The 27,740-nt window shown below is 39.5% G+C and overlaps 1 long non-coding RNA gene across 1 annotated transcript; it reads right to left on the bottom strand.

Annotated features, from left to right (window-relative positions):
- LOC110256954 lies at nt 2,629–27,719 on the bottom strand. Its single transcript, XR_002339044.1, has 2 exons — nt 27,654–27,719; nt 2,629–4,313 (listed from the first exon to the last, which is right to left on the bottom strand). It is a non-coding gene; the product is annotated as an uncharacterized LOC110256954 (long non-coding RNA).

Genomic DNA, 27,740 nt, shown 5'->3' with positions numbered 1-27,740 from the left:
TCTAGAACAAATGAAAGAACAGAGATAAACAATTGGAATTTGATCAGTTTCTTCTTTTAGTACATCATTGCATGGTCAGGCCTCTCGAGGTAGCTGTTTCCTTGCTCTCTGTTCATCTCTTGCCCAACCAGTGCTTGCTTCACCTGTACTCTATGAACTTGACTGGTCTTCCTATATATTTGCCCCTGGTCCCAGCTAGTGATTGCTCTTATCAGAGGGGGAGGGGATAAGGGGCGTGCTCCTTGCTAGTTTCCCTGGTTACTAATGAGCCAACCTGATGTCAATTCCCCCTATAAATGGCAATCATCCCTTCCTCTTGGGAGCCAAGACTGTCACTTTGTCCTGCTCACCATCGGCAGCACATGGTGGACGGGGTGTCGATCCAGAACCTTTCTTCAAACATGTACGCTCCAGCATCCATTAAACCATTGATGTCTCTGTCACTGACTCAGGGCTCTTTCTTCAGTCTTAAACTCAGGCAAGCACAGGCTTTGTTGGCCTGCAGAGTACAGCCCAGCAATGATGAAACACTGATTAATCTACAAAATATTTGGTAATATATCCATCTTTCTGTTTCTAAGAGCTTGAAGTGGGGAGGAAGAAATAGGCTCTGGGACATGTATTCCCTCTTCCTCTTCTAAGACCCATTGTGGGGTCAGGGGAGAGAGATGGGGAGGAAGAGTCATGGAGAGAATACTTTCCAGTATTAGAAAGAGTCTCCTCCACCCCTACCTGCTTGCTCCCATTCTGCAAACTAGTGCTGAAGGCCTCTTAATGATTCAGTGGTTACTGCATAATCATTGTGCATGGTTTTTTGGAAGGACATAAAATTTCACTCTGTTTCCTCTATCAAAGAAGTCCCTTTTAGAATGACAGCTGTGTCTCTCATGGACCTTCCATTGCTACAATCCTCACCCCTTCTCTAGCCCACACCTCGGCTTCTGACCCTCCAATAATCTCTGGGTTCTTCATTTGGAATCTTCTTCTACAAGTTCAGAAATCTTGGATAATTGGCCATCTTAGCAGTTGCTGTCCCCCACTCCCTGCTCCATCTCCTATATGCATTACAGCACAGTTACTTTAGGAAGCATGTGTTAGCCTCCCTATGTTAGAAATCTCCAGAGCCCAATGAGCATCTGTCTCTAGGTTCCAATGTACTCCCAGATCTCAGAGGACTAATGTCAAGCATCCTTTCTTTTCCACAGTGGAGAGGAAGCTGAAAATGACAAGTGACATACACTGGCCTAAGCAAATACCTGTAGTCTCCTTAGAAGATACCTGTAGTCTCCACAATTAAAGGTAGCTAAGGACTGGAGTTCCCATCGTGGCTCAGTGGTTAACGAATCCGACTAGGAACCATGAGGTTGCAGTTCAATCCCTGGCCTTGATCAGTGGGTTAAGGATCTGGCGTGGCCATGAGCTGTGGTGTAGATTGCAGACACGGCTCAGATCTCGCATTGCTGTGGCTGTGGTGTAGGCTGGAGGCTACAGCTCCAATTAGACCCCTAGCCTGGGAACCTCCATATGCCGAGGGAGCAGCCCTAGAAAAGGCAAAAAGACAAAAAATAAATTAATTAAAAATAAATTAATTAATTTTTAAAAAAGGAACTAAGGACTAAATAGATCCTTCCCCTCAACTTTGCTACCATGTGGTACACTACAACAAATTTGCTACCCGTACACACTCGGGAAAACAGTCTTACAACCTGCACTGTGGGCTTCATAAAATTCAAGCTTTCTGTCTAATCATGTGTGAAAAGTTTTCTTGAAGCAGATCCAATGATATACAGTTGCCTTCTGATCAGAGTCAAGTAAGAAAATCTTCCATTTAAGAAATCGAAAACAGTCTCAATTTCCTTGGAATCCCAAACCTAGGGGGCCATTTCAAATAGCCTAGGCTCTTGAATTTCCTGAGTACTTATATCCTGTTGATACAAAGGAGAAAGTGGCTGTCCAATATTATTGGTCTATCCACACATCTTGAACACCACTGATTTCAACTAATGAAAACTTTCTAATATTCATTATGCTAATTACAAAGACAAGTGAAGCCAATGTGCCTTCAGAGAGTGGGTTCCTGATTAGTCAGTCATTCAGATGTTAACTAGCTACTTTGGAGTGTGCATGCTGAATTAGGGGACTTCAGATACTAACTAATTACCCATAGGGTAAGTAAATTAAAACTAATTAACATGCATATGTCATGCTCTCTGTGATGAAGTTTATTAAAGTAAATTTAGAGTAATCAGACATCCCGGTTGACCTATTTTACAGTCCTATTTTACAACTGTTGGCCAGAGATAATTATAGTGTCCCCTTGCACTTTCAGAAGCATCTCAGGTTGGGCAAAATCTGTGTAATCACCCTACAATATAAGGGAATTTATAGTTTCACAGTACTTTCTCCAAGAACTCTCTCTCCATACAACTCTAAAGATATTCAAGTTCTGCCTGCAGGTTCTACAGCACATTAAGCATTCTTTGAATAGCAAAATGCTAGCTTTCCCTGTTTGGAGGATACCCGCACAGATATTAGCAACTCTCTAGGAGACCCCATCCCTTGGCTTTGGACAGGAGAGATCATTGCTCCGTAAGAATAAAGTAGCTATTTCTTACTATGGCACCAACGTTTGAGAAAGAAAAAGCTTTATTGCAAGATCAACCAGCAAAGATACAGGGAGCACAGCTCAAGTTTGTCTTATCCAGGGTTCAGTCAAACTTTTATGAGTTAGGAGAGGAGGGTTATTTTGCACAAGCATTGGTTTGGCAGGTTTTCATTGGAGGGCTTTGGAACTTGGCCCTTTAGGGTAAGGCGTCGTAAAGGGGCTTCAGCCCCAGATATTCCAGGACAAAGGACCCTTCACATCTGAAAGTGTTCCGGCATTCTGGTCATGTCCTGTTCCTTTGGCTTTGTGGGCGTAGAAATTGTTCTGGGTGTTGTCTGAGGTCAAGATTTTCTCCTCTGTGTATGCTTCAGCTGCATAACTGGTGGTTTGGTTCTCTTGTCTCTGAAAAGCAACTCGGTATATTTTGTTAGAGACAGGCCAGTTTGGGGTTCTGAGGTTACAAAAGGACTTCTGGTCTTAAAATGGATTTAATTAGCTAAAGTAGCTCACCCTGGGAATGGCCCACTTTCTATCCAAATATAATAGCACTTTCTCACCTCACATCTGAAAAGATTTCTGGGATACTCTCCCCAAGACAGCATTTCCTTGGCTAAGTTGATACCACTGTTTACTTCTAAGTGAGTTTCAATCAGATACATATATCCCTGAAATAACGGAATTAGTGGCTTCTAACGTGAAAAATCTTTCTTTACACCATTTTCCAAATTGAAACCTAATGAGGAACATATTTCTCCTATGCAAATCATTAGTTTTAGAACATGCATCTTAGTTATGCAACTTCCCCCAACTGCACAAGGGCTATGTCTCTAAGGCAGGTGGCTGGAGTCAGAAACCAAGATGCCCATAAACTATCCTGCCTTCCTGACCAGACAAAATTTTGTTAAAGCAACTTTTAGCAGGTAGCTAAGGAAGGAAAGAAAGCATGGTTATGGAAGAACTAGGAAAGGTTATGAAAACTCTACCCCTTAAAAAGGCATCAAACATCAGATTTTAAGTAAGTTCTAAACAGTCAAAGACAAGTAAAACTTTATATATACAAGGTATAGAAAAAATAGTCTTAAGCCATTCTCATGGCTAGCATAATCCTCTAGTTTCATAACACCTATGTAGATAGATACAAAAGTCCTAAATAAAATATTAAGAAATCTAATATGGCACTTTATCAAAAAGAACAATACACTCTAACAAAGTAAGTTTTTTTCAAACATTGGAAGGCTGATTCACCTTTGCTCATTAGCAAATCTATGACTGCAACTCACTACACTAATATAGTAAATTACCATGTATACATGGGTGTGTGTATATATATAATCTTATAATCATCTCAGTATATGCTACAAAGGATTTTATTTTTTAAATTTGATAAATAGTAATTATAAGCAATCATAAGCATCCTATTTAAGGCTGAAACATTAGAATTAATCCTACCAAATCAGTAATACGCAAGGAGACTTCCTATCCCAACCACTCTTCAAATTTGTGCTGCAAGTACTCACCAGTGCAATAAAATGAGAAAAAGAAGTTAGAGGCATGAATATTGGAAAGACAATCCTAGACCTACCTGTGCTCAGATCCACTCTTGAAACACTTCATGCATTGCTCTGTATCATAAGGCCAGCCACTGCAGGGTGCATTTCCCGTGCTTCACTTTCACCTGATATCCAGCTGAATCCAGTAGGTGGAAAGCCTGGTGGAAGGTGGATTGAAGGGTGAGGGAAGGGAGAAGGCTAGATATTTCTTCCACATCCTTTGAGTTTTGAATGGCTTTTCGGGCAGCAGCTTTGTCTCCTACATGACTCCCACTGGACTGGTCCACCATGCTTCCAGTTTCTTTGGGGTGACTCTTTTCCCCAGGCTCTAGTACTCCCACCTCCTCTCTTTATCTCTTCAGTTTAGTGTCTGTGGCTTCCCGCTATTAATAACCCTGGGTTATCTCTTGGTTACTGATCTAATTTGTCAAGTGCCCCTCACCTATGTAATCACCTTCCCATGTTAAATTCCCTTTGTAGTAAATACTTAAAGTAGTTTCTATTTTCCCGGTAAGAATGGCTATACAAAAAAACTGTTAATATTTGTAAATTCTACACTTTTCTCCTAAACTATTCAAATAAAGCAAATGAAAAATTGTTAAAACCAATATGAAAATCTACAAAGCCAGTGTTACAAGCTCAACAACAAAAATAAAGTTTATATATGAACAATATTAAATCAGAAAATGCAATGGGGACATGTATTCCATTCCAAATCATGGTAATTAACTCATCAATACTGGGGAATAACACTAAAAAGAACTATATAAGACTTACATAAAGCAAACTATCAAACATGACTGCAGGGCATAAAAGTAGACCAGAATAAATGAAAAATATATCATCTTTCCAAACGTGAAACTTCAATAGTATAGGTTGTCAATTCTTCCCCAATTAATCAATACGTCTGGGGCAATCCCAAAAGAATAGTTTATGTAACTTAAAAATCAGATTTTAAAGTTCATAGTGAAAAAGCACAAGATTGCCAAAAATATTTGGAAAGAGAACAGTGAGGGAGGATCAGTCCTAACTGCCATTAAGGTGTGTGTAACTAAGGTCAAATTTCCAAATCAATAATTGAATTTGGAACAAGAGACTAATCCTTTAGGGAAAGATAAAATTAGATCCCTATCTCAGATCCTATGCGAAAGTTAATTCCACTTTGCCTAAAAAATAGACAATGGAGAGTTCTCTTGTAGCACAGTGGTTAAGGATCCAGTGTTGTCACTGCCATGACTTGGATCACTGCTGTGGCGCAGGTTTGATCCCTGGTCCAGGAACTTCCACATGCTGCCAACATAACATAGCCAATAAAAAATAATAATAAAATTAAAAATAAACTATGAAAAGAAATTTAATTAATAGAACAAAATATGGAGAATTATTTTTATTTCGATAGAGAAGATATTCCAAATTGACATACAAAATCCAGAAGCCATGAGAAAAGACCAATTTTAATACAGGAGATTTAAGTTCTGTATTAGTAAAAGATACCATATGCAATATTAAAGAGAAGCAAGCAACTTAGAGTAAATACTTGCAACCTATTAAAGACCTAGATATAATACCAGACAGTATAAAACTCGTAGAGGAAAACATAGGCCAAACACTCTCTGACATAAATGACAGCAACATCTTCTCAGATCCACCTCTTAGAGCAATGACAGTAAAAACAAAAATAAACAAATGGGACTTAATAAACTTAAAAGTTTCTGCACAGCAAAGGAAACCCTAAACAAAACGAAAAGACAGGAGTTCCCGTCTTGGCGCAATGGTTAACGAATCCCACTAGGAACCATGAGGTTGCGAGTTCGATCCCTGCCCTTGCTCAGTGGGTTAACGATCCTGCGTTGCTGTGAGCTGTGGTGTAGGTGGCAGATGCGGCCCAGATCCCGCGTTGCTGTGGCTCTGGCATAGGCTGGCAGCTACAGCTCTGATTAGATCCCTAGCCTGGGAACCTCCATATGCTGCGGGAGCAGCCCAAGAAATGGCAAAAAGACAAAAAAAAAAAAACAAAAAAAAAAAACACGAAAAGACAGAATGGGAGAAAATCTTTGCAAATGAATCAACTGACAAGGGATTAATCTCCAAAATTTATAAACACCTTCTGCAGCTCAACACCAAAAAAACAAACAACCCCATCCAAAAATGGGCAGAAGATCTAAATAGACAATTCTCCAAAGAAGACATACAGATGGCCAAAAAACACATGAAAAGATGTTCAACATCACTCATTGTTAGAGAAATGCCAATCAAAACCACTCTGAGGTACCACCTTACACCAGCCAGAATGGCCATCACCCAAAAGTCTACAAACAATAAGGGCTGGAGAGGGTTTGGAGAAAAAGGAACCCTAGTACACTGTTGGTGGGATTGTGGAAAACACTATGGAGATGCTTCAGAGAACTAAAATAGAATTACCATTTGATCCAGCAATCCCATTCCTGGGCATCTACCCAGAGAAAACCATGACTCACAAAGACACATGTACTCTAATGTTCACTGCAGCACTATATACGATAGCCAAGACATGGAAACAGCCTAAATGTCCATCGACAGAGGAGTGGATCAAGAAGTGGTACGTATACACAATGGAATATTACTCAGCCATTAAAAGGAATGAAATACCAGCATTTTTAGCAAAATGGGTGGACCTAGAAATTATCATGCTTAGTGAAGTCAGTCGACAATGAGACACCAACATCAAATGCTTTCACTTACATGTGGAATCTGAAAAAAGGACAGAAAGAACTTCTTTGCAGAACAGATGCTGACTCACAGACACTGAAAAACTTACGGTCTCTGGAGGAGACAGTTTGGGGGATGGGGGCATGTGCTTGGGTTATGGGATGGAAATCCTGCAAAACTGGATTGTTATGGTCATTATACAACTACAAATGTAATAAATTCATTGAGTAATAAAAAAATACTTGCAGCCTATATAACAAATAATTTCTATATATTTAAAGGGCTCTTACAAATCAATAAGAAAAATATTAACAATCCAATAGGAAAATGGGCAAAAGATATGAATGATCAGTACACTAAAATAATATACAGGTAATCAACGTAAGAAATTATTCTCTGTTCTTGAATAATCTGGGAAATACATACTAAGGCAGCCATAAAATTTTATTTTCCAAAGATTAGCAGATATGTAAAAGGTTGATAACAGGAAGTTGTGAAGAGGATGCAAGGAAACAGGCATTATTATATACTATAAATACATACAGATGGGAGTAAAAGTTGGTAAAACCCTTTTAAAAGATAATTATTAGTGTCTGCAAAACTTTATAAATGAATATATCCCTAAATCCAGCAATTCAGCTCCTAAGATTCTAATCTAAATAAACATTCTCATATGTACCAAAAAATGTCCACTGCAGTACTGTTTGTAAGCAAAAAAAAAAAAATTTTTTTTGAGGGAAAAAACTAAATATTCACAGGGAGTATTTAAAAATTGTGCTATAGTTATATTATGGACTAGATACATATGTATCAACATGGATAAATCTCTGATATATATACACTTAAGTAAAAATGAAGTAAAAATACAATATGTTGTATGTAGTACAGTTTCCTTTTTTTACTATATAGATGTGCGTATATAATATATATTTAAATATATTTTTTAATATATATGTTTATATATACACATATATGGTGAGGATTTGTTTGTTTGTCTGTTTGTCTTTTGAAGGCCACACACACGGTATATGGAGGTTCCCAGGCTAGGAGTAGAATCAGAGCTAGAGCTGCTGGCCTATGCCACGGCCACAGCAATGTGGGATCCAAGCCACATCTGTGACCTACACCATAGCTCACAATAATGCAGGATTCTTAACTCACTGAGCGAGGCCAGGGATAGAACTTGCATCCTCATGGATCCTAATCAGATTCATTAACTGCTGAACCATGACAGGAATTCCTACATGGTTTATTTTTAAATATAGATATGTGTGTGTGTGTGTGTGTGTGTGTGTGTGTGTGTGTGTGTGTGTGTTGAGAGTAAAGAAAACAGAGAGGGGCTTTGACATGACATCCTAAATGCTTCCTTATTGTTTGCCAGTTTTACAGTGAGGGAGATTAATAACATTTAAGAAATATTAGTTAAAAATCACATTTGTGACTTTAGTTATCATGGATTGCCTTTCTCCTCCTGCATAACAACTGAGGTCTTATGGAAAGACCCTGAAACCAGTTCGTGAATAGGAGTTGTGTGGGAGCAGAAACCACACAGGCCTTGTTCACACAGTAGATGTTCAATAAACACCTGGGTTAGAATTCCAGCTATGTTAGAGGAGCTGCAGTTTTCAAGTGCTTGTTATGTGCCAGGCAATACTCTTAAGGGTTTTGCACACTTCTGTCACACCCATGGTACCACTGAAGAAACCGGTGTCCAGGGTTAGTATCACACAAGTAGGGAGTAAACAAGGCAAACTTGGTCCCAGAGTCTGGACAACCACTGCCTCATACTACTGCCTCCTGGGAAGGTTACACACACACACACACACACACACACACAGATCAATGCTGCCATGGTAGATTTCATCCTAACTCTAGATTGGGCAGGAGGAACAGGAAAGGCAATTTTTTTTTTTTTTTGAGATCCTGGTTCCTTTTTAATTTTTTCTCATTTTCCTGTTGCCATTCTAGTCTTCCCTGAATTACTGTGGAGTCTCTCTCTTTTTTTTTTTTTTTTTTTTTTTACACTGAAGATATCTGGCAATTTTATTTTATTTTATTTTTTTTTAATTTTCCCACTGTACAGCAAGGGGGTCAGGTTATCCTTACATGTATATGTTACAATTACATTTTTCCCCCACCCTTTCTTCTGTTGCAACATGAGTATCTAGACAAAGTTCTCAATGCTATTCAGCAGGATCTCCTTATAAATCTATTCTAGGTTGTGTCTGATAAGCCCAAGCTCCCGATCCCTCCCACTCCCTCCCCCTCCCATCAGGCAACCACAAGTCTCTTCTCCAAGTCCATGATTTTCTTTTCTGAGGAGATGTTCATTTGTGCTGGATATTAGATTCCAGTTATAAGTGATATCATATGGTATTTGTCTTTGTCTTTCTGGCTCATTTCACTCAGTATGAGAGTCTCTAGTTCCATCCATGTTGCTGCAAATGGCATGATGTCATCCTTTTTTATGGCTGAGTAGTATTCCATTGTGTATATATACCACCTCTTCCGAATCCAATCATCTGTCGATGGACATTTGGGTTGTTTCCATGTCCTGGCTATTGTGAATAGGGCTGCAATGAACATGCGGGTGCATGTGTCCCTTTTAAATAGAGTTTTGTCTGGATAGATGCCTAAGAGTGGGATTGCAGGGTCATATGGAAGTTCTATGTAGAGATTTCTAAGGTATCTCCAAACTGTTCTCCATAGTGGCTGTACCAGTTTACATTCCCACCAGCAGTGCAGGAGGGTTCCCTTTTCTCCACAGCCCCTCTAGCACTTGTTATTTGTCGATTTATGAATGATGGCCATTCTGACTGGTGTGAGGTGGTATCTCATGGTAGTTTTGATTTGCATTTCTCTTATAATCAGCGATGTTAAGCATTTTTTCATGTGTTTGTTGGCCATCTGTATATCTTCTTTGGAGAACAGTCTATTCAGGTCTTTTGCCCATTTTTCCATTGATTGGTTGGCTTTTTTGCTGTTGGGTTGTATAAGTTGTTTATATATTCTAGAGATTAGGCCCTTGTCAGTTGCATCATTTGAAACTATTTTCTCCCATTCTGTAAGTTGTCTTTTTGTTTTCTTTTGGGTCTCCTTTGCTGTGCAAAAACTTTTCAGTTTGATGAGGTCCCATGGGTGTATTTTTGCTCTGATTTCTATTGCTTTGGGAGACTGACCTGAGAAAATATTCATGATGTTGATGTCAGAGAGTGTTTTGCCTATGTTTTCTTCTAGGAGTTTGATGGTGTCCTTTCGTATATTTAAGTCTTTCAGCCATTTGGAGTTTATTTTTGTGCATGGTGTGAGGGTGTGTTCTAGTCTCATTGCTTTGCATGCAGCTGTCCAGGTTTCCCAGCAATGCTTGCTGAATAGACTTTCTTTTTCCCATTTTATGTTCTTGCCTCCCTGGTCAAAGATTAATTGACCATAGGTGTCAGGGTTTATTTCCGGATTCTCTATTCTGTTCCATTGGTCTGTCTGTCTGTTTTGATACCAGTACCACACTGTTTTGATGACTGTGGCTTTGTAGTATTTCTTAAAGTCTGGGAGCGTTATGCCTCCTGCTTGGTTTTTGTTTCTCAGGATTGCTTTGGCGATTCTGGGTCTTTTGTGGTTCCATATAAATGTTTGGATTGTTTGTTCTAGTTCTGTGAAAAATATCATGGGTAATTTGATAGGGATTGCATTGAATCTGTAGATTGCTTTGGGTAGTATGGCCATTTTTACAATATTGATTTTCCCAATCCAGGAACATGGAATATCTTTCCAAGGAAATGCAATTTTACAACAATTTCTTGGTTAGCCTGCTCCCTCTGAGGAGTGATATGTCTCTGTCCTTGAACACTGAAAGAGGTCCAAGTTCTTGTGGATGGGACAGATGGCTTCAGCTGGCTTAGGAATTTAAGCAGGGGAGAATTCTACACACAGGATAGGCTGCTACAATGAATCACTCTGACTTTATGGAAACATCTTCACTTCCTTATAGGGACAAGGTAGCAACCAGGCCCAGAGATTACAGAGGAATCTATAAGGAAACCAGTAGTTTTTACCACTTCATTTGTACTTTCTAGTTACCAATTAAATTTAATGCAGTAATGATAGTGAACATTTTTGAGTGTTTACTGTATGGACAGTATTATTCTTAAAACTTAGAATTAATATCACATACTTCAAAAAGATTTTGTGAAATGGTTATTATTAACCCACTTTTACAATGAGAAAAACAAATAACAACAAAGAAATCATACCAACACCATCCCAAATCCACAGTTAAGACTATTTATATTTATCAAATATACTAAATTTCACTTCAAGCCCACACCCCTAACATCACTCAGCAAGAAGTACGATACCAATCTTCAGAGAATTTTCTAGTATTGTCTCCAGGGCATCAGTCTGCCCTTGGCCAAGCAGTGTGATTTTGGGCAGCTCACGTAATCCTCCTGGGCTTTAATACCCTCATTTGTGAACTCATTTTGTAGGATAGCATGAAGGTTAAATTAGATAATATTTGGACACTAGCCCACTTCCCTTAAGACCATTTAATAAACAGATATAATAATTATATATTAATTTGTTCAATCAAGGTAATTGGCAATAGCTCTCCATAGTCACTGCTTTCTTACTTGTTACCCCTTCATATATTTGTGTGTGCGTGCACACATGCACACACATAATCTCATGAAATTTTTCTTTATACTTTGTAGAAGGGTATTTGTGACAGTCTGCGTGTCGTTTATGAGGTCTTTACAGCTCTTCATGGTAGCGCCACAGTTCCTGACCTCTTGTGGTTGAGTGAGGTCAGTGACTGTTTCTGGCCAAAGTTATAAGCAAAAATGATGTTTTTAATGCCTTTCCAACACTCTTTTTTTTTTTTTTTTTTTTTTTTTTTTGCTTTTTGCTTTTTTTAGGGCTGCACCCATGGCATATGGAGGTTCATAGGCTAGGAGTCGAATCGGAGCTATAGCTGCCGACCTATACCACGGCCACAGCAATGCCACATCTGAGACCTACACCACAGCTCACAGCAATGTTGGATCCTTAACCCACTGAGCGAGGCCAGGGATCAAACCTGCAACCTCATGGTTCCTAGTTGGATTTGTTTCTGCTGCACCACGACAGGAACTCCTCCAGCACTATTTTTACCTCTTTCATAGTAATGGGAAATGTCCCAAATGTTGGCTGATCTGTCCTTCTGGAGGGCAGCCCATGTAGTGTAGAGAACTTAGCCAGCAATGACAGACATGTCGCATAAGCAGGAAACAAACTTTTGTCATTTCAAGATGTATGATATAATCCATCCTGACAGTCTTATTCTTTCAAATGTATACAGATAAGGAAACTAAGTTTCAAAATGATCAAACAGAAAATTAAAGAAGCTTTCCAAGATCATATAATTAATTAATAATAGAATCCAGATTATAACTGGATATTATATATATATATATATATTTCATGCATATATCCCAAGCCCTTTGGCCTTCACCCTTAACTTACAGAGGTTCTCATTGAATGTTGGATGGATATATGAATAAATAAATTAGTCAAGGGGAAATTTATTTCATAACTTTGGGTATACATATTATTTTGTATTACACTCTGAATATATTTCGGCATGTATCATCCCTGTCTGATAACAAGTTGGAAAAGTCAGATAGACTATTAGTGCCACAGGCAAAGTGCCATCTCTGCCCTAGGTCTTAATCTAAACACACCTACTATCAAGGAAACAATCCCTACCTATTCTGCTCGACCTAGGAAATGAGGGAGAGGGAGGGAAAAAAGAAGAAAATAAACAATCTATACAAGATAGCTTGTCTTCTGACCTCCCCCCAGAGCAAGCCTTGACTTTGATGTCCCTAGCTTGACATGGCAGGAGCTGCTTCAGTGGTACCAACACAATTTTTCTCATGGCCATACTCTGTCTGGTACAGTAATTGTCTGGCTTCAGGGTAATACACTACTCTTCACCACTGCCACAAGAACTTTGAAGAAATAGGCACTCGTGGTTACCAAAGAAATCTGCTGTGATAATAAGGGAATGATAGTCTTAGACTGTGTGCATGGAGCTCCCATCGTGGCTCAGTGGTTAACGAATCCGACTCAGAACCATGAGGTTGCAGGTTCGATCCCGGGCCTTGCTCAGTGGGTTAAGGACCAGGTGTTGCCGTGAGCTGTGGTGTAGGTCACAGACATGGCTCAGTCCTGCATTGCTGTGGCTCTGGTGTAGGCCGGCAGCTGTAGCTCTGATTCGACCCCTAACCTGGGAACCTCCATATGCCGCGAGTGCAGGCCTAGAAAACACACACACACACACAAAAAAAAAAAAAAAGAAAAGAAAAAGAAATCATTTGTATTTAATAGACCACAAGAACATGAGGCACTTTCTGACACTGAGTAATGAGTGCAGTAAATCGTCACACTTCATGATTGTGCTATTGGTTCAATACTGCGAAAATTTTTTAAAAAACATCTTCAGATCATGTGCTTATGCTTTGACCAAGTCATATGGAAGGTATCCAATAAGTGGTATTGTTATGGGCTGAATTGTCTATCCCCAAAATTCATGTATTCATGTCCTAACCCCTAGTACCTCAGAATCTGACAGTATTTGGAAATAGTGTCATCACAGATGTAATGAATTAAATTAGGAGTTCCCTTGTGGCTCAGTGGGTTAAGGATCCTGTGTTGCCACTACAAAGTCTCTGGTCACTGCTGTGGTATGGGTTTGATCCCTGGCCTGGGAATTTCCACACACCATGTGCAGCCAAAAAAAAAAAAAATTTAAGTTAGAGTGAGGTCATATTGGACCACTATGACTGGAGTCCTTATAAAAAGGAGAAATTTGTCCACAAACATGCATATAAGGAGAATACCATGTGAAGACGAAGGCAGAGGTTGGGCAATGTGTCCACAAGCTAAAGAAAGCCAAATATTGCTAGCCAACCACTAGAACATGACAGAGAGGCACGGAAAAATTTCCCCCTGTAGCCTTCAGGAAGAACTAATCCTGCCAGCATCTTATCTCAGACTTCCACCTCCAGGACCGTGAAATAATATGTTTCTGCTATTTTAAGCCACCAGCTTATGGTACATTGCAATAGTAGTCCTAGAAAACTGGTACAGATATTATTATATAAAATTTTATACCGTGTTAGTTTTCTCATCGTAAATGAAAAAGAAAAAAGATAGCATTTTATCAGTCCTACCACTGAAAAGATGAAACACTTATTAGAGCCTATCATCTTGAAAATACCATGTACACTTCTAAGGACAGCTCTGTACATATCAACTGCAAACATTCTTTAATTCACTCAAATTGCTTGCCTTTACCACAAGGAAAACACAGCTGGCGCCCTCAGAAACTATGATAGAGTGAAAGTAATTGAGTTAAGAGTTCCCAGTAAGGGATTCTATTTTTTCATATCCTTTTTAAAATAGAAATTTTCATCTTAGTTAAGATTCCTATGCTTATTGAGCATGTCTTTAAATTAGACACAAAATTCTAAGGAAAAAGGAAAAGGAAAGATGTTTTTATTACCTTCAAGACAGATATGGGACTTATGGCACATAAGGATATGGGTTAAGGATCCAGTGTTGTCATGGAAGCAACTTGGGTCACTGCTGTGGCACAGATTCAATCCCTGACCCAAGAATTTCCATGTGCTGCAGGCACAGCAAAAAAAAAAAAAAAAAAAAAAAAAAAAGACACATGGGAAATAAAGAGAAACAATTTGTACAGATGACCCAGGATGGCTTACCCTCCTATCCTTTTGAAACCCAGCAGGACCCTGGGGTTACTTCCTGGGTATAAAAGCCCACAGGCCTTCCTCGAGTTCAAAAGAGCAGGCTCAGGCAGTTAATGACTAGGACAGTAGAGTCACAAGACTTCTAGTTCCTCCTAAAGGAACACAGATTGATGCATATCTCTGAGTTGTTCTGCAGAAACCAAGAACCCCACTGGTAGAGGGTACTGACTATATGCTTACCACAAGCTGGTAGACTCCAGACTGGTTGGAACTAGAAGGCTGATGATGGAGATTCCCTAAACCTCACCCTGTTACCTCACCATCAACCAATCAGAGGAGGGTCCATCAGTTGATCACATATCCTAAAACCCTATCCCCTAACACTCTCTTTAAAAACTCTAACCTGGCTGCTCCTATTGTGGCTCAGAGGGTTAAGGACCCAACATCTCTGTGAGGATGTGGGTTCAATCCCTGGCCTCCCTCAGTGGGTTAATGACCCAGTGTTGCCGCAAGCTGTAGTACAGGTTGCAGGTGCAGCTCGTATTTGACTCCTGTCCCAGGAACTTTCATATGCCATAGGTGCAGCTGTAAAAAGGAAAACAAAAAACAAAACCCTAACCTGAAAGTCATTGAAGGGTTCAGGCCTTTTAAGCATGAGCTGCCTGTTCTCCCTGCAAATGAGCCCTCACTTTGCTGCAAATACCCATTACCTAAGAATGGCTTTCTGTGCCATGGGCACACGAGCGCTTGCTTAGTAACACCTCTGTGTTCAATGGAAGGGGAGTGGGGTTTGCACTAGAGTAAAGCAAAAGCATGCTCAAGTTTGAGAAGAGAAAAATCTAACATGGTTTAATTTATCAGATCTACCTATTTTCTAACAACTTAACACTTTCCAAGCAGAAACTACATATGAATGTGTATTTGTGTGTATACAGTTTGTTAGAAAATCCAAATAAAAGACTTATATATATGTCTAGAAAATTGATTATAATAAAGTTGGAGAAAATGGCTTCTCTCCTGCTGCTGCTGGCAGGAATGTGTCTAGCCCCTTCATTCCCCTTCTCAATGTTTAATCACTGCATGTTAGAGACTGTTCTCTGGTATTTCATTACTTTAAGGGTTGAGATGACATCAACTGTACTGTTTTGCCACTTCCTGGGACAACATCAAGACTAAGTTTCCTTGTTCCCAAATATGCAATTTTAAGTGCTAGTTCTTGACTTTTGAGTGATCCCAGATCCTTTCGTGAAGCTGGTAAACATTATGGACTCACTCATGAGAAAAATATACAAGCACAATATGTCCCAAATTTAGGAAACAATTTTAGGGTTTTTCTGAAGCTCAGGCATGGATCCCAGGCTAAAAATCCTTAAACTCTCACGCCCAACACAGATTTCTCAGTTCAGTTCATCTTTCGATACCAGCTTAAGTATCACTCCTATGGGAAGCCCTCCCTTAATACTGCAGCCCATGGCAATTATTCCTTTCTCTGAACTTGTACTACATTATTAATATCCTCCAACTTAGTCTTTCATTGATTTCTATTTTCTTCCTCCTTAACTTCTTCTTGCCAAATGGATCATAAAAGTCATTGAGGAAAAGCATCTTACACACTACAGCAACTTTCCAAGACCTCAGCATCTATTAGGTACTTAACAAATGTTTATTACAAGATAACTTACTTCCTTGACTAATATTCACCATAATTCTTCCATTATTTAGGAAAGAAAGGGGCTATAATTTTGTGGTATGATAAGAAACATATATTTTGTCATCCAGGCTCCTGGCCAGAGCTTCTAAAAACACGTATTAATTTCTTAAGCAATAAGAGCTAAAGGAGCACCTTCTGTTATAATATTTGGGTTTTGTTCCCAATTCCTGAAATAGCTCCAGAGTGGTAAAGGTGAAGAGGGAGTCTTTCATTATTCATAACAAGCCCCCTTTCAACCATACTTGAATTTATGTAGTGAGGTGACTTTTGGAAAGCCCCTCAGAATGCTGGCTGCTATTTACCAGGAGACCCAACCTTGGAACTTTGAGCCTACCCTTTGACCTCCAGGGAGGGGGGAAAAGGGCTACAGATTGACTTAATCACCAGTGGCCAATGATTTAATTAATGTTGCCTAAGTAATGGCATCTCATAGAAACCCTAGACAAAGGGATTCCTCCGAGAGCTCTCAGGTTGCTGAACACATCAAGGTGTTGAGAGGGTGGTATGCTCAGAGAGATGTGAATGCTCCACATCCCTTCCCCATACTTTGCCCTGCACATCTCTTCATCCTGGCCATTCCTAAACTGTATCTTTTATACTAAGCCAGTAATCTAGTGAGTAAACTATTTTCCCAAGTTCTGTGAGCCACTCTAGCAAATTATCAAACATGAGAAGAAGGTTATGCAGTTGGTCAGATGCATATGAAAACTTGGACTTGGAAGTGGTATCTGAAGTGAGGGGAGGCAGTTTTGTGGCCCTGAGTCTTTAACCTGTGGGATCTGCACTAACTCTAGGCAGTAGGTGTCAGAAATGAATTAAACTGTAGGATACCCAGTTAGTGTCCACAGAGAATTGGAGAATTGTTTGGTGTGGGTAAAAGCTCCACACATTTCGTGTTATAAGTGTTGTGAGCATAGAGAAAACAAAGGAGGTTTTCTTTTGGGGGACTTCATATTTCTACATAAGATGTAATTGAACAGTCAGCAGCTATGAGATTAAAAGGTAATTCAGGAGTTCTCGTCGTGGCGCAGTGGTTAACGAATCCGACTAGGAACCATGAGGTTGCGGGTTCGGTCCCTGCCCTTGCTCAGTGGGTTAACGATCCGGCGTTGCCGTGAGCTGTGGTGTAGGTTGCAGACGCGGCTCGGATCCTGCGTTGCTGTGGCTCTGGCGTAGGCCGGTGGCTACAGCTCCGATTTGACCCCTAGCCTGGGAACCTCCATATGCCGCGGGAGCGGCCCAAGAAATAGCAACAACAACAACAACAACAACAAAAAGACAAAAGACAAAAAAAAAAAAAAAAAAGGTAATTCAGTTTTATACTTCAAAGATTAGTACCAGCCCTATGAGAAAGGAAAAACAGATGCAATGCAGAAAGAACCAGTAGCACACAGCTATAGAGCTTACATTAGAGTGAGCCCAACTTCCTTGCATCCCCTGAAGAGAAGACAATCAGACTGAAAATGATTGATTAGTGAGAAACTAATTAGAGCAGAAATTTCTTTACCATAAGTAGAGGATATGTTTAATTTGTGTGGGGAGATATAGCATGCCATTGAAATAGATGTTCTGGTCACTCGTTTCAACTAATTGGCTATAAATGGAAGACTATTTCCTAAGTAATGTTGAAAATCAATGTTCAAGTACATTGTAACTCTCATACAGATATGAAAGTGAAAGTATAGTAAAGCTTTTCTTAACTGATTAATGGGTCAGATGTTATAATCTGTTCAAAGGAGAATTCAAAGAACAGACACATTTATAGATAAGGAACATTGAATGTGCTAATGGAGGCAGAACTAGCTTAATTCCTGAATTGAACAGGACAGTGCTTATGTGTCTATAGACAAGAATTGTTTTGCATTGTATCAGTTATCTACAAATATTAGTGTTGTGAAATAGCTCCCACAGAATTAATATCAGATAACCTAGAAGGATGTGCTCGAGACAATGTGTAGTTATTCACTGGACCACACATTTTTCCCTATTATACCAATATTTAAAGATCTGCTTTAAAGATTTAGAAAGTATACACAAAGCATGTCAATTCATTAATCTTAAAGCACTGTTTGAACAGCAGAATTGCCAGCATTTTTAATCTGCAACAATTAGGAGAATCATCCAAAGCAACCTCTATCATTGGTGACAGGTTTGGCTTTCACATGTCTGAGAGCTGTATAGAGGTGGGCTACACTGAGAGTGTTCACCTTTAGAATAATTCCCACCAAGGGGATTCTTTCTTTCCAGAGAGCTCAGTGATCTATCCCTGTTCATTATCTCCTGATAATAACTCTTGATTACTTTATTTTAAAAATGACTCTTTGTGTCCATCTTGAATATTGAAAAAATTTTTAATTTTATTCATTTTTTGTCTTTTTGCTATTTCTTTGGGCCGCTCCCATGGCATATGGAGGTTCCCAGGCTAGGGGTCGAATTGGAGCTGTAGCCGCCAGCCTACGCCAGAGCCACAGCAACGCGGGATACGAGCCGCGTCTGCAGCCTACACCACAGCTCATGGCAAAGCCGGATCCTTAACCCACTGAGCAAGGCCAGGGACCGAACCCGCAACCTCATGGTTCCTAGTCTGATTCGTTAACCACTGTGCCACGACGGGAACTCCTTAATTTTATTCATTTTTTAAATGATTTTTATTTTTTCCATCATAAGTAGTTTACAGTGTTCTGTCAATTTTTTACTATACAGCACGGTGACCTAGTTACACATACATATATACATTCTACTCATACATATATACATTCTTTTTCTCAGATTATCATGCTCCATCACAAGTGACTAGATATAGTTCCCAGGGCTCTACAGCAGGATCTATTGCTTATCCACTCGAAAGGCAATAGTTTGCATCTATTAACCCCAAATTCCCAGTCCATCCCACTCCCGCCCTCTCCCCCTTCACAACCACAAATCTCTTTTCCATGTCCATGATTTTCTTTTCTGTGGAAAGGTTCATTTGTGCCATATATTAGATTCCAGATATAAGCGGTATCATATGGTATTTGTCTTTCTCTTCCTCACTTACTTCACTTAGTATGAGAGTCTCTAGTTCCATCCATGTTGCTGCAAATGGCATTATTTTGTTCTTTTCTATGGCTGAATAGGATAATTTTTATCACTTAATGAGTCATCCTTATAAACATTTTCTTTATTTCTCTCTTTCTTTCTTTTTTCTCTTATTAGGGCCACACCTGCAGCACACGCAAATTCCTAGGCTAGGGATTGAACTGGAGCTGCAGCTGCCAGCCTACACCACAGCCATGACAATGCAGTATCCAAGCTGCATCTATGACATTGCTTGAAGCAATTGCAGATCCTTAACCCACGGAGTGGGGCCAGGGATGGAACCTGCATCCTCATGAATATTATGTTGGATTCTTAACCCACTGAGCCACAATGGGGACTCAACCTCTATAAACATTTTCTTAATTTAACTTTATGGTATGTTTTATAGTATTCAGTATGTTAAATTAGTTAAACAAGGGGGATATTAGACTGAAGTGATTCTAGTGCTTTGGTAGCCAATGTAAGCAAAACAAAACTTAAACCTGGATAAGCCTCAAGATTAAGAGATTAAGCCCAAAGGACAACCAATCACAAACAGCCAACTAAGTTTTAAGCCATAACTGATCAAATAATTTCCTTTCTTTCCTTCCATACCTTCTCTTTATAAGTCTTTCCCTTTGCTCCTGTTGCAGGAGTACTCCTAACGATTACTGTTTTGGTACAGCCCAATTTTAATCAATTTTTGCTCAAATAAACTCATAAAAATGTTAATGCCTCAATTTACCTTTTAGTAAGTATTATACTTTCTCTGCATTTTACATTCTACTATATTTGTTTCAAACTAGGTTTATGTAAAACATAAACCTGCTTAATTATCTCTCTGAACATTTTGAATTTTAAATTCCCCCAAAGTTTATCTACTTGCTTATTTTAAATAACCTCGGAATGTCATCTTTCACTCAATTTTTATGCATTTTTTTTTTCTGTTAAGAAAGAGAATACAGGAGTTCCCATCGTGGCTCAGTGGTTAACAAATCCGGCTAGGAACCATGAGGTTGAGGGTTCAATCCCTGGCCTTGCTCAGTGGGTTAAGGATCCAGCGTTGCTGTGAGCTGTGGTGTAGGTTGCAGACGTGGCTCGGATCCTGAGTTGCTGTGGCTGTGGTGTAGGCCAGCGGCTACAGCTCCAATTCGACCCCTAGCCTGGGAACCTCCATATGCCATGGAAATGGCCCAAGAAATGGCAAAAAGGCAAAAAGGCAAAAAAAAAAAAAAAAAAAAAAAAAAAAAGAAAAGAAAAAGAAAGAGAATACAGGACCAAAATGGAATTACTTGTGCTAAGCCCATGTCACCAAACCAAGGCTTAATACCTAACTGCAGATTCAGCCTCCCTCAGGAATGTAATCTTCACCAGTCTAGAATTTCTTAGCACTAATGAAGTAATCCACCTGATAGCCTTCTTTCATTCCCCCACTCCAAAAGTTTCTTCTTCCAGGAACCTTGTCTGAAACAATCCACCCTTCTCCTCTTCTGCCTATAAAAGTCTTTTTATTTTGTGCAGTTACTTAGAGCTACTTTCTTTTTGCTACACAGGATGATGACTGATTATTGAATCATTGAATAAAGCCACTAAAATCTTCAAATTTACTCAGTTGAATTTTTTAACAGATTTGGTGGCAGTGGTGGGGTCAAAGGAAAGCTGTGGCAGCTTTGGGTCAATGCAAAACACAGGAGTGGTACCCACGAACCCTTTTGTGTTTTCTGTCTTTCTTGCTATTTCTAAGGGCCAGCTGTTAAGTTCCTCTTGGTTTTGAGCTTAGCTCTCTTTGTCCAGCTCCCAATCTAATTAGTTTTTCATAGTTCCCCATTGCTTGGAAACCCAAGCCCTTGGTTCTGTCCAAGATTCCACAGTGGGAACTTCTGGTGACTGCTCTAATTCCCTATTTGTTTGGAATCAGTCTGCAGTACCCATTCTTTGGGATCTGCTGTTTCAGGTGCTTTTCTCAATCCCCAGATTCCACATTGGAAACTGTGGTGGTAACTGGCCAGAGTTGGACTGAGTCAGAATTAAAAAATGGACTGGGTCTGACTTAAAACTGGGCTAGATACAGGAGTTCCCGTCGTTGCTCAGTGGTTAGCAAATCCGACTGAGAACCATGAGGTTGCAGATTAGATCCCTGGCCTTGCTCAGTGGGTTAGGGATCTGGCATTGCCGTGAGCTGTGGTGTAGGTTGCAGATGCGGCTCGGATCCCACGTTTCTGTGGCTCTGGCGTAGGCTTGGCAGCTACAGCTCTGATTAGACCCCTAGCCTGGGAACCTCCATATGCCATGGGCGTGGCCCTAGAAAAGTCAAAAAGACAAAACAAAACAAAACAAACAAACAAACAAAAAACTGGGCTAGGTACAGAACTAAACTGGATCTGGGGTTGGACTAGGTCTGACTTGAGCTGGAATGAGTACAGTAAGGGCTATTGCTTATGGGAACCTCAGAAGTCAAAAAACCCTGCCAAATTGGTGGGCATGGGTTGAGCATTTAAAAGTTGTCAGAGTGCTTGCCACCTAACTCCAAGACCCCCATGTTAGGGTAACGTAGTCACAGAATAGGTTAGATTGACACTAGGTCACCTGCCAACCTCAAGAAAATTTCTGTGCAACAAGATACACTGTGAAACCATGCACAACCCCCAAACAAGTAGCATATTTATCTTAGGTATTAGTTTGGCTCCAAGAGACGCAAAGGCTTAGCTAAAAGATATAGAATTGTTTAACTCTAAAGAGTTAAGCATGCTATCTTCCAGCATACCAGTTTATTTTACGTCTAAGAACTAGAGTCCTAGAAGCTATAAATATCTACAAAAATGGCAAAATCTTACTTAAAGAGACTAGAATTAGACAAGATCAGTCTTGTGTGTCCTGAGAACTTAGCTTGGTACCTATCAGTTTGGGGGCCACCAAAATAGTGAGACAGAAATGTGGATTGTATCCCAATTGTGACTACATATAGCTGGACAGAAACATGGATTAAACTCCATTTGCAGCTAAGGGTTCTATCAATCTACTGCTAGCCCTCAGGGAAATTACCATGGCCATTATGAGGAATGTTACAAGATCATTTAAGAAGTACACTTGAAAGTAAAGATTCTCAAATTTAGCAAGCAGAATGGGATACCTAATTTTAATTGGTATGCAAAACCTCCAAAAGTTTTCAGAATTCCAAAATAGCTTCATTAAAAGATTCATTGCAAAGGCTAATGAAAAATTAAAGACACAGGTGTACCTAAAAACAATCAGACTGACATAACTCCTAAGCTTCCCTCCTTCCTCCTTTATTTGTTTATTCATTCTAATAATCTCCTATCTGAATTGTCTTTACATGACCATAAACAAAAGACTACCAAACTAATGGCCTTACAGATATCTTCATATCTACCCTCAAAGGCAGGCCCCCATATGGATGCCTTCTAAATATGATGGGACCCTGAGGGATTTTGTGGTAAACTGCAATGTTATTCTTCTAAACATAGAAGGGGAGACTGAAATTAAAGGAAAACCTTGCCAATTTCTGGTAGATAGCAGAGCTACAGAGGGAACCCAGGAAAACTGGCAGAAGTTGGCTATGTGTAAGAATTCTTAACAGAGTCAGCACTCCTAAACTTGTAGTACCCCATAGAAAGAGGAAAGTGAAATATCTTCTGCATCCTCTTTTAGGATGTGTCTTGAGTCCAAGGGGTTGTTCAATATTGCCAAGAATAATTACTGTCCCAGCTGAAACCTAAGATATTTTTAAAGAATTTTTTAAGTAGCTCTATAGTCAGAAGTTAGTCAGAAATTTGGAAGCTGATATTCAGAGCCTGATAGGTATTTTTTTGTTATTGTTGTTCTCCTCCCTTAAGCTAAAATGCAGCTATATACCCAAAGGGAAAGAGAAAGAAAAACCTTCCAAAGCCTTTATGAAAGGATTTACGAAAACATTGCAAAGGTGAAGTTTCTAAATACAGAATATAGAAATCTTTTGATTACCATCTTAGTTATAAATCTCCTTAATATAAAAAGGCAAATTAAGGATAATGTAGTTGGATGGGTCAGTCAACCTATGATGTCATTTAGTCTACAATCCAATTATTTGAGGAATTGAGAGCAAATGTCTTATCTTACAAATCTTTGCAAAACTAGAAATGCGATTCTAGAGGCAGTTCAAAATTCACCTATTTCTTTTTACCAACCCCAAAACCTTTCCTATTTATCTCAAAAGACTTGTTCATATTGTAAAAATTCTGGCCTTAGAAAACCAAAAAACCAAAATCCTTCTTGGAGAAACTTGCATTATTTGCCTGTGCCTTTGAGGTGTAAGTGTTCTAAAAACTTCATGGGAAGGGTAATTCTTATCAAAAGAAAACTGAAAATGGGAAAAGCCATTTGAAACTTGGGCTACTGAAAAATCTTTTAAGTGTTCTCTCCACTAATGTTAGTAAAAAGCTTTAGCTGACTGAGCAGGTAAATAATTTATCTACTAGAAAGACAACTTAGATCAAACTTTTTTTGTAAATAGTGAGTTTTGTACCTGATTCATAGAAGTATTTTATTTTTTTAATTTTCACTAAAATGTAGTTGATTTACAATGCTGTGTTAGTATCAAGAATACAGGAGTTCCCGTCATGGCGCAGTGGTTAACGAATCCGACTAGGAACCATGAGGTTGCGGGTTTGGTCCCTGGCCTTGCTCAGTGGGTTAACGATCCGGCGTTGCCATGAGCTGTGGTGTAGGTTGCAGACGTGGCTTGGATCCAGCGTTGCTGTGGCTCTGGCCTAGGCCGCTGGCTACAGCTCTGATTCAACCCCTAGCCTGGGAACCTCCATATGCCGCGGGAGCGGCCCAAGAAATAGCAAAAAAAAAAAAAAAAAAAAGAGTACAGTAAAGTGATTCAGTTATATATAAATAGATAGATATTTCTTTAACATTCTCTTCCATTATATGTTATTACAAAATTTTTGAGTATAGTTCCCTGTGCTCTATAGTAGGTCCTTGTTGGTTATCTATTTTATATACAATTGTGTGTGTATTTTAATCCCAGTCTCCTAATTTATCACTATCCCCCCATCTACTTTAAAAGCCATAAGTTTGTCCTCTATATCAGTAAGTTTATTTGTTTTATTAATTAGTTTATTTGTATACTTTTTTAGATTCCACATGTAAGCAATATCATATGATATATTTCTCTCTCTGTCTGGCTTACTTCACGTAGCATGTCTGTAGGTCCATCCATCTTGTTGTATGTGGCATTATTTCATTCTTTTTTATTGCTGAATAATACTCCATGGTTAAGGATTTCTAATTAATATATATCACATCTTCTTTGTCCATTCATCTGTAGATGGACACAAGTTGCTTCCATGTCTTGGCTCTTTCAATGGTGTATCAGTGAACATTGGGGTTCATGTATCTTTTCGTATTATGCTTTTCTCTGGATATATGTGCAAGAGTGGGATTTCAGGATCATATGGTAGCTCTATATTTAGTTTTTTAAGGAGCCTCAGTACTATTCTCCATAGTGGCTGCACCAATTTACATTTCCACCAACAGTGGGGAATGTAAATTCCTTTCTCTCAATACTCTCTCCAGCATTTATTATTTGTAGATTTTTTGATGATGGCCCTTCTAAGTGGGATGAGGTAATACCTCATTGTAGTTTTGATTGGCATTTCTCTAATAATTAGCAATTTTGAGCATCTTTTCATGTACCTTTTGGCCATCTAAATGCCTTCTTTGGAGAAATGTCTATTTAAATCTTCTGTTCATTTTTTGATTGGGTTGTTTGTTATGATATTGAGCTATATGAGCTGTTGTATATTTTGGAGATTAATTCCTTGTCAGTCACATCATTTGTAAATATCTTCTCCCATTCTGTATGTTGTCTTTTTGTTTTGTTTATGGTTTCCTTTGCTGTGTGAAAGTTTTTAAGTTTAATTAGGTCCTATTTTTTTTATTTTTGTTTTCATTTCCATTAATCTAGGAGATGGAGCCAAAAAAAAAATAGCTGCGATTTATGTCAAAGAGTCTTCTGGAGTTCCCATTGTGGCTCTGTGGGTTAATAACCTGACATAGTATCTGTGAGGATATGGGCTCAATCCCTGGCTTTGCTCAGTGGGTTAAGGTTCTGGCATTGCCACAAGCTGCAGTGTAGGTCACAGATGCAGCTTAAATCTGATGTTGCCATGGCCATAGCACAGGTCTGCAGCTTCAGCTCTGATTCAACCCCTAGCCTGAGGACTTCCATATTCCAAAGCGTGGGTGTAAAACGGAAAAAAAAAAAAAAAAAAAAAAAAAGGTGGTCTGCCTATGTTTGCCTCTACGAGTTTTACAGTATCCAGTCTTACATTTAGGTCTTTAATTCATTCGGAGTTTACTTTTGTATATGGTGTTAGAGAATGTTCTAATTTCATTCTTTTACATGTAGCTGTCTCCAGTTTTCCCAGCACCACTTATTTAAAAGATTGTCTTTTTCCCATTATATATTCTTGCATGGCAATAATTTTAAAACAGAAATTATAAAGTCTTGGAGTTCCCATTGTGGTGCAGCAGAAACGAATCCAACTAGGAACCATGAGGTTGTGGGTTCGATCCCTGGCCTCGCTCAGTGGGTTAAGGATCTGGCTTTTCCATGAGCTGTGGTGTAGTCACAGACACACCTCGGATCCTGAGTTGCTGTGGCTGTGGCACAGGCCAGCAGCTGTAGCTCTGATTTGACTCCTAGCCTGGGAACCTCCATATGCTACAAGTATGGCCCTGAAAAGCAAAAAAAAAAAAACAAAAAAACAAACAAACCCAGAAGTTATAAAGACTGCGTTTCCCCAAATCTTTTCAGTAATCTGAAACATTAAAATTTTCCTTAATTAAATGATGGATAGTTATTAAATACCTATCATTTTCAAATAAGATAAAATGCTGAAACATTAAGTAATGAACATAAGTTTATCCATTTTTGGCTTAATTTTACATAGAAACTAACTATATTTGGGTCTAGTCGTAAACACGTTTTGTGCCACACTGAGAAAAATACTATGACTATTATCTCTTGGAATATTTTTTCTGTCCCCTTCTTTCTCTCTTCTCCTCCTGGCACCCCTATAATATGGATGTTGGTGCGTTTAACTTTGTTCCAGAGTTCTCTGAGACTCTCTTCATTTGTTTTCAATCTTTTTTCTCTTTTCTGTTCTGCACCTGTAATTTCTTCTAATCTGTCCTCCACCTCCTTTATTCATTCTTCCGCCTCCTGTGTTCTGCTGTTAGCTGCTTCTAGTGAATTTTTTATTTCAGTTATTGTATTTTGCATGCTTCTTAAGTTTGATATCTTGTATCTCTTTGCTCAGTGTTTGCTGTTAAGTTATCTATCTTTGCCTCCAGTTTATTTCCAATGTCTTGCATCATCTTCAGCATCAACAGTCTAAAGTCTTTTTCCTGGAGGCTGAGAATTTCCTGATCACTTAGCTGACTTTCTGGGGTTTTTTCTTTCTCCCTCATCTGAGATATAGTTCTCTGTCTTTTCGTTTTTATAGGTTTTTGGTGTGGTGACCTTTTTACAGATAATAGAGTTGTAGCCTTTCTTACTTCTGTGTCTGCCCTCCTTGTGGCTGAAGTTGGTATGCAGGGCTTGCTGTAGGCTTCCTGATGGGAGGGGCTGATGTCTGCCCACTGATAGGTGGAGCTGATTCTCATCCCTCTGGTGGGTGGGGCTTAGTCTCTGGATGGGATTAGAGGCAGCTGTGTGCCTGAGGGGTCTTTAGGCAGCCTGTTTCCTGAGGGGCAGGGCTGTGATCCCACCTGGATTGTTGTTTGCCCTGGGGCTTCTCAGCACTGACTGAGAGGGTGGGGCCAGATTTTCCCAAAATGGCCACCTCCAGAGAAAGGCAGCTGCTGAATATTCCCTAGAGCTTTGTCTTTCAATGTCCTTCCCTCACAACAAGCCACATTCACCCCTGTTAACCCCAGGATGTCCTCCAAGAACTGCAGTCAGGTTTGACCCAGATTCCTATGGAGACCTTGCTTTGCCCTGGGACCCAGTGCACGTGAAAGTCTGTATGCGCCTTTTAAGAATGGGGTCTCCTTTTCCCCCAGTTCCGTGGAGCTCCTGTGCACAAGCCCCACTGGCCTTCAATGCCAGATGCTCCAGGGGCTCTTTCTCCCAGTGCCAGATCCCCACACGTGAGAGTTTGATGTGTGGCTCAGAACTCTCACTCCTGTAGGTGTCTCTGTGAGCCAGTTAGTTTTCAGTCTGTGGAGCTTCCCACCCGGGAGGTATGGGGTTGTTTATATCACGAAATCACCCCTCCTACCTGTGGATGTGGCCTCCTCTTTTTCTTCTGGAGTAAGGTATGGGTTTCCGGTCCATTTGGGTGGAGATTGCTCAGTCTTTAGTTGTG

The sequence above is a fragment of the Sus scrofa genome, chromosome 15 (genome assembly GCF_000003025.6).
Source record: "Sus scrofa isolate TJ Tabasco breed Duroc chromosome 15, Sscrofa11.1, whole genome shotgun sequence".
Lineage (NCBI taxonomy): Eukaryota > Metazoa > Chordata > Mammalia > Artiodactyla > Suidae > Sus > Sus scrofa.
This window is presented reverse-complemented; position numbering and strand designations above follow the sequence as displayed.